The sequence below is a fragment of the Humulus lupulus genome, chromosome 9 (assembly GCF_963169125.1).
Source record: "Humulus lupulus chromosome 9, drHumLupu1.1, whole genome shotgun sequence".
NCBI classification, from domain to species: Eukaryota; Viridiplantae; Streptophyta; class Magnoliopsida; order Rosales; family Cannabaceae; genus Humulus; species Humulus lupulus.
Genome location: NC_084801.1, coordinates 106,043,443 through 106,055,556, shown reverse-complemented (window position 1 = coordinate 106,055,556; position 12,114 = coordinate 106,043,443). Strand labels below are relative to the sequence as shown.

At 41.1% G+C, this 12,114-nt stretch overlaps 1 long non-coding RNA gene across 1 annotated transcript; it reads left to right on the top strand.

The window, feature by feature from the left end:
• Positions 1-9,896: 9,896 nt before the first annotated feature.
• LOC133801993 (uncharacterized) lies at positions 9,897-10,342 on the top strand. The gene is made up of 2 exons (XR_009877107.1): positions 9,897-9,998; positions 10,094-10,342. It is a non-coding gene; the product is annotated as an uncharacterized LOC133801993 (long non-coding RNA).
• The last annotated feature ends 1,772 nt before the right edge of the window (positions 10,343-12,114 follow it).

The following is a 12,114-nucleotide window of genomic DNA, read 5'->3' as shown; positions in this document are numbered from 1 at the left end:
GTACGAACATTACTGCTCGGTTTAAACCATGAAAATTGTAATATAGCAAAACAACACATGTAATGAGCAAATACTTGTAAAAAAAATAACAAAGTTTGGCAAGAATGACTGGCCACGCACATTCCTTTATAATTCTCGTATTAAATGGACTAACATGTCTTTACAAGTGATCTTAAAAAAGATCTTACACTTATAAGCGATTAGCCATATCTCATGACTAACCCTTTTTCAAAAACTTGTAAAAAGTAAAAATAAATACAAGCCAATCCTTTAAGAAGGACTGTTTACTGATAATACTTGCGCAGGTGTTCTCCATTCCAATAACGTGGAACAAGATCTCCATTCAAGCGTGCAAGTTTGTAAGTGCCTGGATGAAGGACTTCTTCAATCTAGTAAGGTCCTTCCCAGTTTGATCCGAGTACTCCAGCAGCTTGGTCGCGGGTGTTTAAGAAAAATCGTCGAAGGACCAAGTCCCCAACGATGAACTTTCTTTCTCTTACTTTGGAGTTAAAATACCGAGTGACTTTTTGCTGGTACGCAGCTACTCGGAGCTGGGCTTTTTCTCATCTCTCCTCGACTAGGTCTAGGGATTCCATAAAAAATTGGCTATTTTGGTCTTGGTCGTATGTCATTCTGCGGTGCGAGGGCGGATCTAACTCGACAGGCAACATGGCTTCGTACGCATAGGCTAAGGAAAATGGGGTATGACCTGTTGCTATTCGGTGGGATGTTCTGTAGGAGCAGAGGACTTCAGGCAATTGTTCTGGCCATGCTCCTTTAGCTTCCTCGAGCCTTTTCTTCAGGGTATCTTTCAATGTTTTATTTACTGCTTCGACTTGCCCATTCGCTTGGGGGTGAGCAACTGAAGAAAAGCTCTTGATGATGCCATGTCTTTCGCAGAAGTCTGTGAACAAGTCACTATCAAACTGGGTTCCATTGTCCGAGACAATCTTTCTTGGCAATCCATATCGACAAACAATGTTTTTGATAACAAAGTCAAGTACTTTCTTTGTCGTTATGGTTGCTAGCGGTTCAACCTCAGCCCATTTTGTGAAGTAGTCAACTGCTACCACTGCATATTTCACACCACCTTTCCCTGTCGGCAAGGACCCGATTAAGTCTATACCCCACACTGAGAAGGGCCATGGACTTTGCATTTGCTTTAACTCGTTGGGAGTCGCTCGTGGGATCTTGGAAAACCGTTGACACTTATCACATATTCGCACGAACTCCATCGAGTCCTCATTCATCGTTGGCCAGAAATATCCCTGCCTTAGGATCTTTTTTTATAGGCTTTGCCCCCCAACGTGGTCTCTACAGAAGCCTTCATGCACCTCCTTCATTAGCTCTTTAGCCTTCTCTGGCGTAACACATCTGAGTAGTGGCATCGAGTATCCTCTTCGGTACAAAATACCATCGACCAGGATATACCTTGCAGACTGTCTCTAAAGGGTCCTGGCTTTGTTTCTATCTGCTGGTAGTGAGATACTGTAAGTACGGTGCCATCCATGTATCTGCTAATTGGATTACCATATTGGTTTCGCCTGCTCGTATGCTTGGTGTACATAGCCGCTCAACTGGCACTATATTTAAAGTGTTAGCATCTTTTGCACTCGCGAGTTTGGCTAGGGCATCCGCGTTTGAATTCTGATCTCGAGGCATTTCATGGAGGGTATATTTTTCAAATTGTGCCAACAGATCCTTAGTTTTGTTCAGATAAGACACCATTTTTAGGCCTCGTGCTTGGTACTCCCCTAAGACCTGATTCACTACCAGCTGTGAATCACTGTAGATATCCAGCACTTTTATGTTCATGACTTTGGCTAACCTTAATCCAGCGAGTAGGGCTTCATATTCAACTTCGTTGTTTGAAGCGGTGAAATCAAACCTAATTGCACAGTGAAATCGATGCCCTTCTGGCGTTATCAATATCACTCCTGCTCCTGCGTGGGATTCGTTGGATGATCTGTTTGTGAATAGTTTCCACGAAGGAGCTTCAACTTGAGCCTCAGGCGCACTAGGATCTTCACCCTGCTTGTTATCTGGTAGTTCAGTGAATTCAGCGATGAAATCAGCCAAGACTTGTCCTTTTATTGCTGCTCGCGACGAGTATGTTATATCGAACTGCCCAAGTTCGACTGCCCATTTCAACAAACGACCAGCAGCCTCTGGCTTTTGCAAAACTTCCCGAAGGGACTGGTCAGTCAAGACTGTGATTGGATGGGCTTCGAAGTAAGGATGTAACTTCCTTGAGGCCAAAATTAGACAGCAGGCTAATCTTTCAATGGGAGGATATCTCAATTCGGCTCCGATTAACCTCTTGCTCACATAATACACTGCCTTTTGCATGCTTTCTTCTTCTCTTACTAACACCGCACTAGAAGCATATTCGGTGATCGCCAAGTATATGAACAAAGTTTCCCCATCTACAGGCTTTGATAAGACGGGAGGCAGCACCATGTGGGCTTTTAAGGCTTGGAAAGCCTGTTCACAGTCTTCAGTCCACTTGAACTTCTTGTTGCCTCTAAGTAGATTAAAGAAAGGAACGCACTTATCTGTTGATTTTGAAATGAGTCTACTGAGTGCGGCAATCCTTCCAGTCAAACTTTGCATGTCTTTGATCTTCATTGGTGATTTCAAATCGATCAGAACCTTGATCTTCTTGGGATTAGCCTTAATTCCTCTCGAGTTGACAATGAACCCCAAGAACTTCCCTGATCCTACTCCGAAGGAACATTTGAGAGGATTAGCTTCATCTGATATTGTTTCAGAACATTGAAACATTCTTGTAAATCCTTCACATGTCCTTCTGCCTTTTTTGACTTTAGCAGCATGTCATCAACATACACCTCCATGTTTACTCCGATCAACTCCTTAAACATGTGGTTAACTAGTCGCTGGTAAGTCGCACGAGCGTTTTCCAATCTGAAGGGCATTGCTCTGTAACAGTATAGCCCTGTATCGTTCCAAAAGCTAGTGTGATCCTCATCAGGGGGATGCATACTAATATGATTGTATCCTAAATATGCATCCATAAAGGAAAGGATCTCATGTCCTGCAGTTGCATCGACCAGCTGGTCGATCCTTGGGAGTGGGAAACAGTCTTTAGGGTAGGCTCTGTTCAGGTCTGTGAAGTTCATGTAGGTCCGCCATTTGCCATTCGGTTTAGGGACCAGCACTGGATTAGAGACCCATGACGGATAAAACGCCACCCTGATGAACCCATTCTCCTTTAGTTTTTCAACTTCCTCCTTCAAGACTTTTGATCTGTCTTTATCGAGCAGCCTTCTTTTCTGTTGCACGGGTGGAAAGCTTTTGTTGACGTTCAGGACATGGCTGATGACTGCAGGATCTATCCCAACCATGTCTTTATGTGACCAGGCGAAAACTTCCTGGTTCTTCCTCAAAAATTCCACCAGTGCGTATTTGGTTGTTGTTTCTAAATTTTTGCCAACCTTTACAACTCTGGTCGAAAACTCTTCATCAAGCTGGACCTCCTCGAGGTCCTCGACAGGTCCTATATCTTCTTCAAAATCCCCAAAGCGAGGATCTAAGTCTCTATCCTCACTTTGTGCAACACCCTATTTGGTGACTTCGTCACCTGATTGGGCTTGTACATTAATGGCCATCTGTAACTTTTCTGGGGGAGCACTCCTCGACATACCTTTCTTGGCCTTAGTGATTGAGGCATTGTAGCACTCCCTTGCTTCCCTCTGGTTTCCCAATACGCGTCTTACCCCTGCGTCTGTTGGGAATTTCATGGCTAAGTGCCATATAGAGGTGATGGCCTGAAGGTCGACCAGTATTGCCCTTCCAATTACTACATTGTAGGCCGAAGGACAATCATCTACTATAAAAGTAGTGAGTAATGTCCTGGTGGCGGGCGCAGTACCTGCTGTTACTGGAAGCCTGATTGACCCGGTTGGAGCGAGTCCCTCACCAGAAAAACCATAAATTGTTTGGTTGCAAGGCTCCAAGTCCTTTGTGGACAACTTCATTGGTTCCAGCGAAGATTTATACAGGATGTTAACTAAACTTCCTGTATCGACCAATACTCTTTTCACCATCATATTGGCAATCTGAACATCCACGACCAGCGGATCGGAATGTGGGAACCGCACATGCTGGGCATCATTATCAGAGAAAGTTATTGCGTCGTCCTTCGTTCGAGCCTTTTTCATTGCCCGATCCTCCACAGTCATCATCTTAATGTCCTGGTCATGGCGTAGGGTCCGAGCGTATCGTTCCCTTGCCTTTCTACTATTTCCCGCGAGGTACGGGCCTCCGCAGATGGTGAGTAAGGTGCCTGCCACAGGATCAGGCTGTAAAGATGGCGAGCTCTGGCGCGCAGGCGCCTGCTCGTTGCCACCCGGAGCCTCTCGTTGGGAAGTTCCCATGGCTCGCACGTATTTCCTCAAGTGTCCTTGTCTAATAAGGAACTCGATTTTGTCCTTCAGCTGGTTACACTCATTCGTATCGTGTCCGTAGTCGTTGTGAAAATGACAAAACTTGTTGTATCCCTTTTCAAAATATCCTTTCGAAAGGGAGTGGATCTTTTGTTGGGTACATTGAAACTTGTGGCCTGATACACCTTTGCTCGAGATTCAACAAGGGCGGTATAGTTAGTGAACCTTGGCTCATAACGGTTGCCCTTGGAGCGCTTACTCTCGGAGGTAGAGGGTTCATTATGGGGCCTCTTCCCCCCATTCTTGTCGTTTCCATTCCCATTGCCTTTGTCGTTGCTGTTGGGCTTTGACCCATTGGTGGTTTTGGCAGGGTCTTTAGTCCCTTTATCCTTGTTTGGGGTCTTTCCCTCGCTCGCAATTGCATCCTCGAGCTTGATGTATCGATCAGCTCAATCCAAAAATTCTTGGGTAGTTTTAACCCCATGTTTCCTGAGGCTACTCCAAAGAGGAGTACGGTGCCTAACTCCTGCAGTTAGGGCCATCATTTTGCCTTCGTCTCCCACTGTTTTGGCCCCAGCTGCTGCTAGCATGAAACGCTTGACATAATCTTTCAGTGGTTCTCCTTCTTGCTGGCATATCTCGACCAGCTGGTTTGCCTCAGTTGGGTGCACACGACCCGCATAGAATTGTCCGTAAAACTCCATTACGAACATCTCCCAAGATACAATACTTGCAGGAGGGAACTTAAAGAACCACTCCTGTGTAGCATCAGAAAGTGTTGCAGGGAAGATCCTGCATCGAGCATCTTCGGACACCTTCTGAATGTCCATTTGTATCTTAAACTTGTTGACATGAGATACTGGGTCACCATACCCGTCAAAGTTCAGAAGTGTGGGAATTTTAAACTTACTGGGGGTTTCAGCCATTGCAATCCTTTGTATGAAAGGAGTGCCCGTTCTCCTGTCGTACTCGATATGAGACGTTCTTCCCCCGACCAGTTGTTGGACTGCCTGGTTCGGGGCATCTATTTGGGCCTGAACGGCCTCAAGAGTTGCTGGGGCTTTTGGTGCCGGGGGAATGTACTCGTCGTGCCGTTCTCGGCGGTCGTTGAGTACATCCCTTAGATCGTCATCTCTTCGTCGCTGCTTGCTGGCTCCAAGCCAGCTAAAGACGTTGTTTTTTCTGGGCTGCCCCCCAGCATTATGTCCTGCATGTCGATCTTCTCTAGGTTGGGGGCTTCTGCCTCCACCTCTCTCCTCGTTTCTCCGACAAGCATTCCCTCTGCCTGAGTCGGCCTCATTGTAGTCGTGGCCATCTCCGAACCTCGATTGGCTATGGTGGGACCGACTGTTTCCTTGGTTGCCTCCTTTGGCTGGAACTTCCCTAACGTTAGGGGGAGGCCTGCGCTGGTCGGTGGGTCCCCGTGCATTATCATGCCGTGGAGGGCCCCTGACCGCAGAGCCTATCTCTGAGTTCCTTCTGTTTCCAGAATGACGCTTCCCCCTGCTCAATGTGTGCGGCTCTTCACTCCCCAGGCGTCTAGGGCTACGGAGATGCTGCCCAGCCCTATTCTCCCTTGGATGTATGGAATTGCCTCGACCAGCTTGGGATGGAGACCGCGTCTCAAGGTCCCTAGGTGGGACATCATCCTGTGGCATTGGTGGCTACTCCGGCCTTTGAGCGCTTGTTGGCTGGAGCGGAGGGCTAGGATTGGGACCTCTTTGAGGTTGCCCATTCGGGGGTTGGTCAGGTTGCGAGGCAGGCGCAGCCTGATTCCTAGCCAATTGGAGGGCTGCTTCGAGGGCTGCCATGGCATCCCTCTGACAACGGTCCATCTCCGCCTGTCTTTCACTCAGCTCTTGGCGCTCGCTATCTATTTCCCTCTACTGTGACACCATTATCTTAGCGGCACTCTCTTGATTGGCCCTCAGAGCGGCCAGTTCATCCTGCAACACCCCTTGTGTTGTCTTCAGGGCCTCAGAGTCTACTTCCTCCTCATCAAAATCCAAATGAGGTTCGTCTTCAACCATGTTTGGTGGAGGAGGCTGGGATGGAGCGGCAACTTCCTGTCCAGTTTTCTTGGATGTCTTTGCCATTAGTACCTTCAACAATCTTCTCAAGCTCTCAATGAAAGCCCCAGAATGTTGACCCTCATTTTGGTCAACTGACATGGAGTCAAACGCTTGATGTGATAGAAAGTATTGAATAAGATCTAATGGAAAGAAAGATAAACGACACAACAATTTATAGTGGTTCGGCCTCAAGAATTGGTAATGACCTACGTCCACTTAAGCTTTTATTGATCTTGATTCTCAAAGGAGTGATCAAAGAACTAGGGTTCCTCGAGTTTCACAAGCCTTTGAGGGATGAGCAATACCACACAAAGATAATAGCCAAAATTCTCCTCTACAACATAAACAAAAATCAGCCAAAAAGTCCCTCCCTTGAGCTATTTTTCTCTATTTATAGGCTCAAGGAGGGTTACATGAATTAGTTACAGATATTTTCTCCTAACTAATCGGATAATGAGGTATAAATGGAAATAATCTCGGATATGACTACAATTTTACAAGATTACTCATAAAGATACGGATTATATGAGCAGTCTGGTTGTATATAAAACTTGAATGACGTGTCAGGGGAACATCCTTGATCGATTGTTGAACAGAACCTCTGCCAGGTGTCAACCACGTGTTGAAAATACTTGCCACGTCATCCACACCTGCTTTTTGGGTAACAGTTTCTAATTTGATTAAACCAATATTTGGTTACAAAGTTTGTAAACAATATAAAAGAATTTGAATGGTTGTTTTATTAAAAAGAGTTGTCTTTAGGAAAAGCTATGAAACAGCCATGTCATGCCTTCATTTATTTTTCTGTTTCTCTAGGACTGGTTCATTTTTGCAAGTTTGTCGGTTGTGTCCTTTTTTATTGCACCTTCCACAATTATTTTGTGTTTTTGTTTTTTATTCTAGTTCAGATTTGTATCTTTGTGTCTTTGGGTGCCTTGCTGGTCTCTTATGTTTTGGTTGTAGAACAATGATTTGCTTCATCTCATTAGGTATATCCTAGGAATTTTGATCACCTTATGGTAGTATGGTATCTTCATATGCTGCTATAAAAGCTTCTTTTGTGTAGTAGTATGAGCAGTAGTCATAGGAAGACATGCCTTTTATGGAGAATGTGGAGATTTTTTTGTGTTTTTGATTGGGAATTATCTTTGTTTTCAATGATTTTCTTTGTTGATTGTATATATATATTTATATATTTGGGGAAGATTTTGATAGCTTTCCAATTTTAGAAGAACGATCACACGCTCAAGAAATTCCGTTTCCTATTCGGGTATGGGAGTTTGGAATCTGGTATAGGCTTGTTGAGGTGTCACGACATTTTTGATAATAAAAGAAGTAACATTATTTATGTAATTAATTTTAATATTACATATATTGTTAAAAAATCCCTTAATTTAATGTACTATTTCAGTCTCTAACCACTAAAATAACCTAGAATAAGTTCTTCTAGTTAATATACTGACATCTATTAAAATATAAAGTGTAACTTCTTTTATACATTTAAAGTGTAAGTTACAAATCTATAATAATTAGTTACTAGCACTACACCAAATACCTCTTTCCATAACAAAAGAAGATAAGACTATTTAAAAAGTATTATAGTAAGGATGGTTAAAAAGCAGTAAAGTCCAAAACCAAATGAAAAAAAGGCGGCACCTTTAGGAACTCCCGCTAAATTTAAATAGCAAGCATTTTGGTCTGACTATAATATAGTCTCTCTCAAATTTTTCACATGTAAAATAAAATAAAATAAAGAAGAAAGAAACCCTTTCTCCCTCTCTCTATCGCATTTTTTGTGCTAGGCCCGAACTACGACGGCAGGGGCTCGGGGAATGGTGGTTGTCGGCGGCAAGGGGGTCGGGGTTGGGTTGTTCGGCGGCAGGGGGCTAGGGGCTGGGCTCGATAGCAACGACTGGTGGCTCAAGGGCTGGGCTCGACGGTGCAGGGGTTGGGCAGGACGTGGAGACTTGGGGGCTCGTTGGGGCTGGACGACGTGGAGGCTTGGTGGCTCGTTGGGGCTGGACGACTCAGAGGCTCGATAGGTACTTTTCAATTATACGTCTAAAAGTTTTGCCCTTTGGAAGTCACCATGAAAGGTCACTAATTATTAAATTAGTTTGGGTAGAGAATAAGAATCATCCATTCATGTCCTCAAAGTTTCGATTTTGGAATCATTCTCTGTCTCCATCTATATAATATAAAACATATATTTTTTTTTTACTTTGATTCTTTCTTTTGATTTTGGTAATGATCATTCATATAAAGATTATATATATATAAGTAAATATACATTCAAATTCCTAGTGTGTAATTGGATAATTTATATTTAGTATATGGTTGTATTTATTGATTCGTATGACTTGGTTAAATTTGTTATATGAAGAGTAATGGCATTCTAAGGAATTTGTGCGTTCTAAGGCGTGAGTTGAGACGGCAACAACGCTTAGCATCTGAAAGAATGTGTGATATTTGCCAGCACAAGATGCTTCCCGGAAAAGATGTAGCAGCACTCATGAATGTGAAGACTAGAAGGCTTGCTTGCAGTAGTTGAAATGTGAATGGGGTAAGACTGCTAAACAACTCACATATGTATCTTTTCAGTCATCCCTATCCATACTTTTTCTACTATGCATTTGTTATTACTTTTAGGATCTCTAAAGCTCTGTTTGATAATTTGATTCTATTGAGAGAGCAGGAAAATCATTTTTTATTAAATCTTAAACTTTGTGGTAGGAAAATGTAATGTATATTGATAGTATTTAGAATGATTATATTGACTACAAAAGATACAAATTTCAAAATAAAGTTTTATATGGTTAGCTTTCTCTTTCTTTAACTTTTCATATGTCTTTGATATTTTTATCTTCAAAATCTAAGTATCAAGTGGAGCCTAGTTTTTTTTAAGTTAAGCTATTTTCTTATTTTGATTTGTCTTGTATGCATACAGGCCTTTCATTTATTTCACACTTCCTGCCTCATACATTGGGTTCTTCTATGTGAGCTTGAAATGCTCACAAATAAGCCAGATAATGTAAAAGTTAAACGAAGATCTCGAAGAAAAACTGCGGCCAAGAACAATGAAATGCAAAACGATAATGATATAAAAGCTCTAAGGCCCCAAATAAATTATGTATTGTGTCTGGAGTGCCAGGGGACTGGAGCAATTGTCGACAGGCATGATGAGAAACCAACGGTTCCTCTTTCAAAGGTTTGTACACCTTCCATCTTCCTTATGCTTACATCTTTTCTCAAATACAACATTTTGCTTTGATGATAGAAGGACCTATCAAGAAACCATTGATTAAAATCTGCTTAACTCTGATAATAATAATCAAAAACCAAAAATCTAGGTGGGAAAGAACTTTTTCTGTTTGACTCAGAGGACGATCTCTACTTTAAGATGTTCAAGTATAAGATAAAAGTGAGTGATGCACGCAGAGCATGGATGAAGAGTCCTGAAGTATTGGAAAATTGCTCAATAGGGTTTCATTTCCCATCCCAACCTGAAGAAAAGCGTCAGGTCTTTCTCAAAATTCTGGTCAATATTTGCTTTTAAATGAAAGGCGGTACTAGTAGTCATGTTATTTATTCTTCTTTTTCTTCTCTTTATTATAGGAAAAGGTGAAACAACTAAAGTTGTTGCGTTTCTATGGAGCTCATTACTAGAATTAGAACGTGGAACATCGGCCTGCGAAGGTGGGTAATGAAGGAGCAATTGTAAGCTATTGTGGATAAGTACAATGAGATTGTATATATACCTGTTGACTGTTGTGGTGATCTAGTCTAACACAGGTCTACATACTGACATCATCTGCATTGTAAATTAAATCTTACTATTCTCCAATGCATATATGTATTTTATAATTGTGTAGTCTCTCTATTTTACTATTCATTTTGTTCTTTGTTATGTGTACTGTGCTCAGCAAGTAGTTTGGTAGATAAATAACATAGATACATACCTGGTGTACTTGTATCTATCAAGAACAGTGTTGTGCTTATTATTTGGGGGAACAGATTATGAAAGGGTAGCATTATTATTTGCTGCTAACTTTTCCTTCTTTTGCAGCCCTAGATTTTCGAGTTGATGACATAAAATAAATGAAAATTTATGTTTTTGTTCTGTAAAGTTGTGAATGTGTTCTTTCATCTCGTTTTCATTCATAGCATCAGTAAATTTGTGTTTATGCCTATATAAAGAACTAGTAATATATTTTGTTAGGGAAAGTGCAAATACAACACTTGTAATTTTAGGCGACACATAGTTGGGTTTTTGGTTAACTTGCTTGATTCGAGAAGATAAGTTGATAGAAATTTAGTGTAGTTGTGCACGACTGTTGTTCTCAAGTGAATTTGAGATTGGAGTGTTCACATGAACTGAAAAATCAAAGCTGAAAAGGGAACCAATGTCTATTGTTTAGGAAGACTACTGCAATTTCTGCCTCTTTTCCAAAAGTTATGGACTGTAATAAATAACCCCATTTATTCCAGATAAAATCATAGACAATAAAATTGATGAGGATGATGTTTTGGAATTAATCTCGACTATAATTGAACATAATTACAGGTTATGAACTAGTCGAAATAGAACCTTATTTAATTGGAATGAGAGTGGTATTGATCATATAGTTGTTTTTAGGAGTCCACTTAGCAGTTGGCTGGGTTTTGATGGTGAACTTCAGCGAATTACTTTTGGATTTGTTTTGCGGGTGTGAGAGAAGATTCTCTTTTTTCTGTTTATGGTTTGTTAGTTTTGTTAGCTTCAGTTGTATTCAGTTATACTGTTACAACTTCCATCTATTTTGAGTTTTTTAGTTTTTTCAACTTTTTTTTTTTTATCGAAAAAAGGAGTATATTAAAAACACAGAAAGAAATTACAACTGCCAAACCAGAAACTTTATAACATGCATTTCTGTTGCACCAGATGCCATAAACCGCAGCGGCCAATTTTTGGGCTTCCCTTCTAACCACAGCTTCCCTTTAAAGCTTATTCTTTTGTAGTTACTTTATTTTCGTAGGCCAAAGAGTTCATTGGATTGGATTTATTTATGTGTATTCTGTGCGGAAACTGCTGATATATGTTCCGAGGATCAATTTTGTGTTGTGTACTGTTTTGAGAGTTAGTTATATTTATTGGATTGAATATATTGTTGTGTGTTGTTAGCATATGGGATATAGGATAGTAGTGGCTGTGGAATTATTTTGTAACTTTTAGAATTCTTTAGAATTCACTGGGAGGCTTAAGGGATCCTCGAAAAGTTAATCTTTGCTCAGTTTGATGTGAAACTTTTAGATAATCAAAGAAATCTTTTGTTAGAGCTTTTCAGTTTGTAGTATGGTTGGACCTGTAGTAATTTGAGATTATTTTACATCTCTAAAGATGGTTTTTCTTCTTCTTTTCTTTTCAATTAAAGCTTCAGCTCAAGTGCACATTTTTCTTCTATATGAGGTATTATAATATGAACTTAGTCCAATTTTTTGCATATTATTTTCAATATATATAGTTTGTTATGGTTGATATTCTTATTCATTGCTCACTTTGTTTTGACAGGCTTTATGTACACTGAAAATCTGAGACTGGAATTTTTTAGAATTCTATATTTCTGAAAGAAGCTCTTGATTCCCAATTATGATTTTAG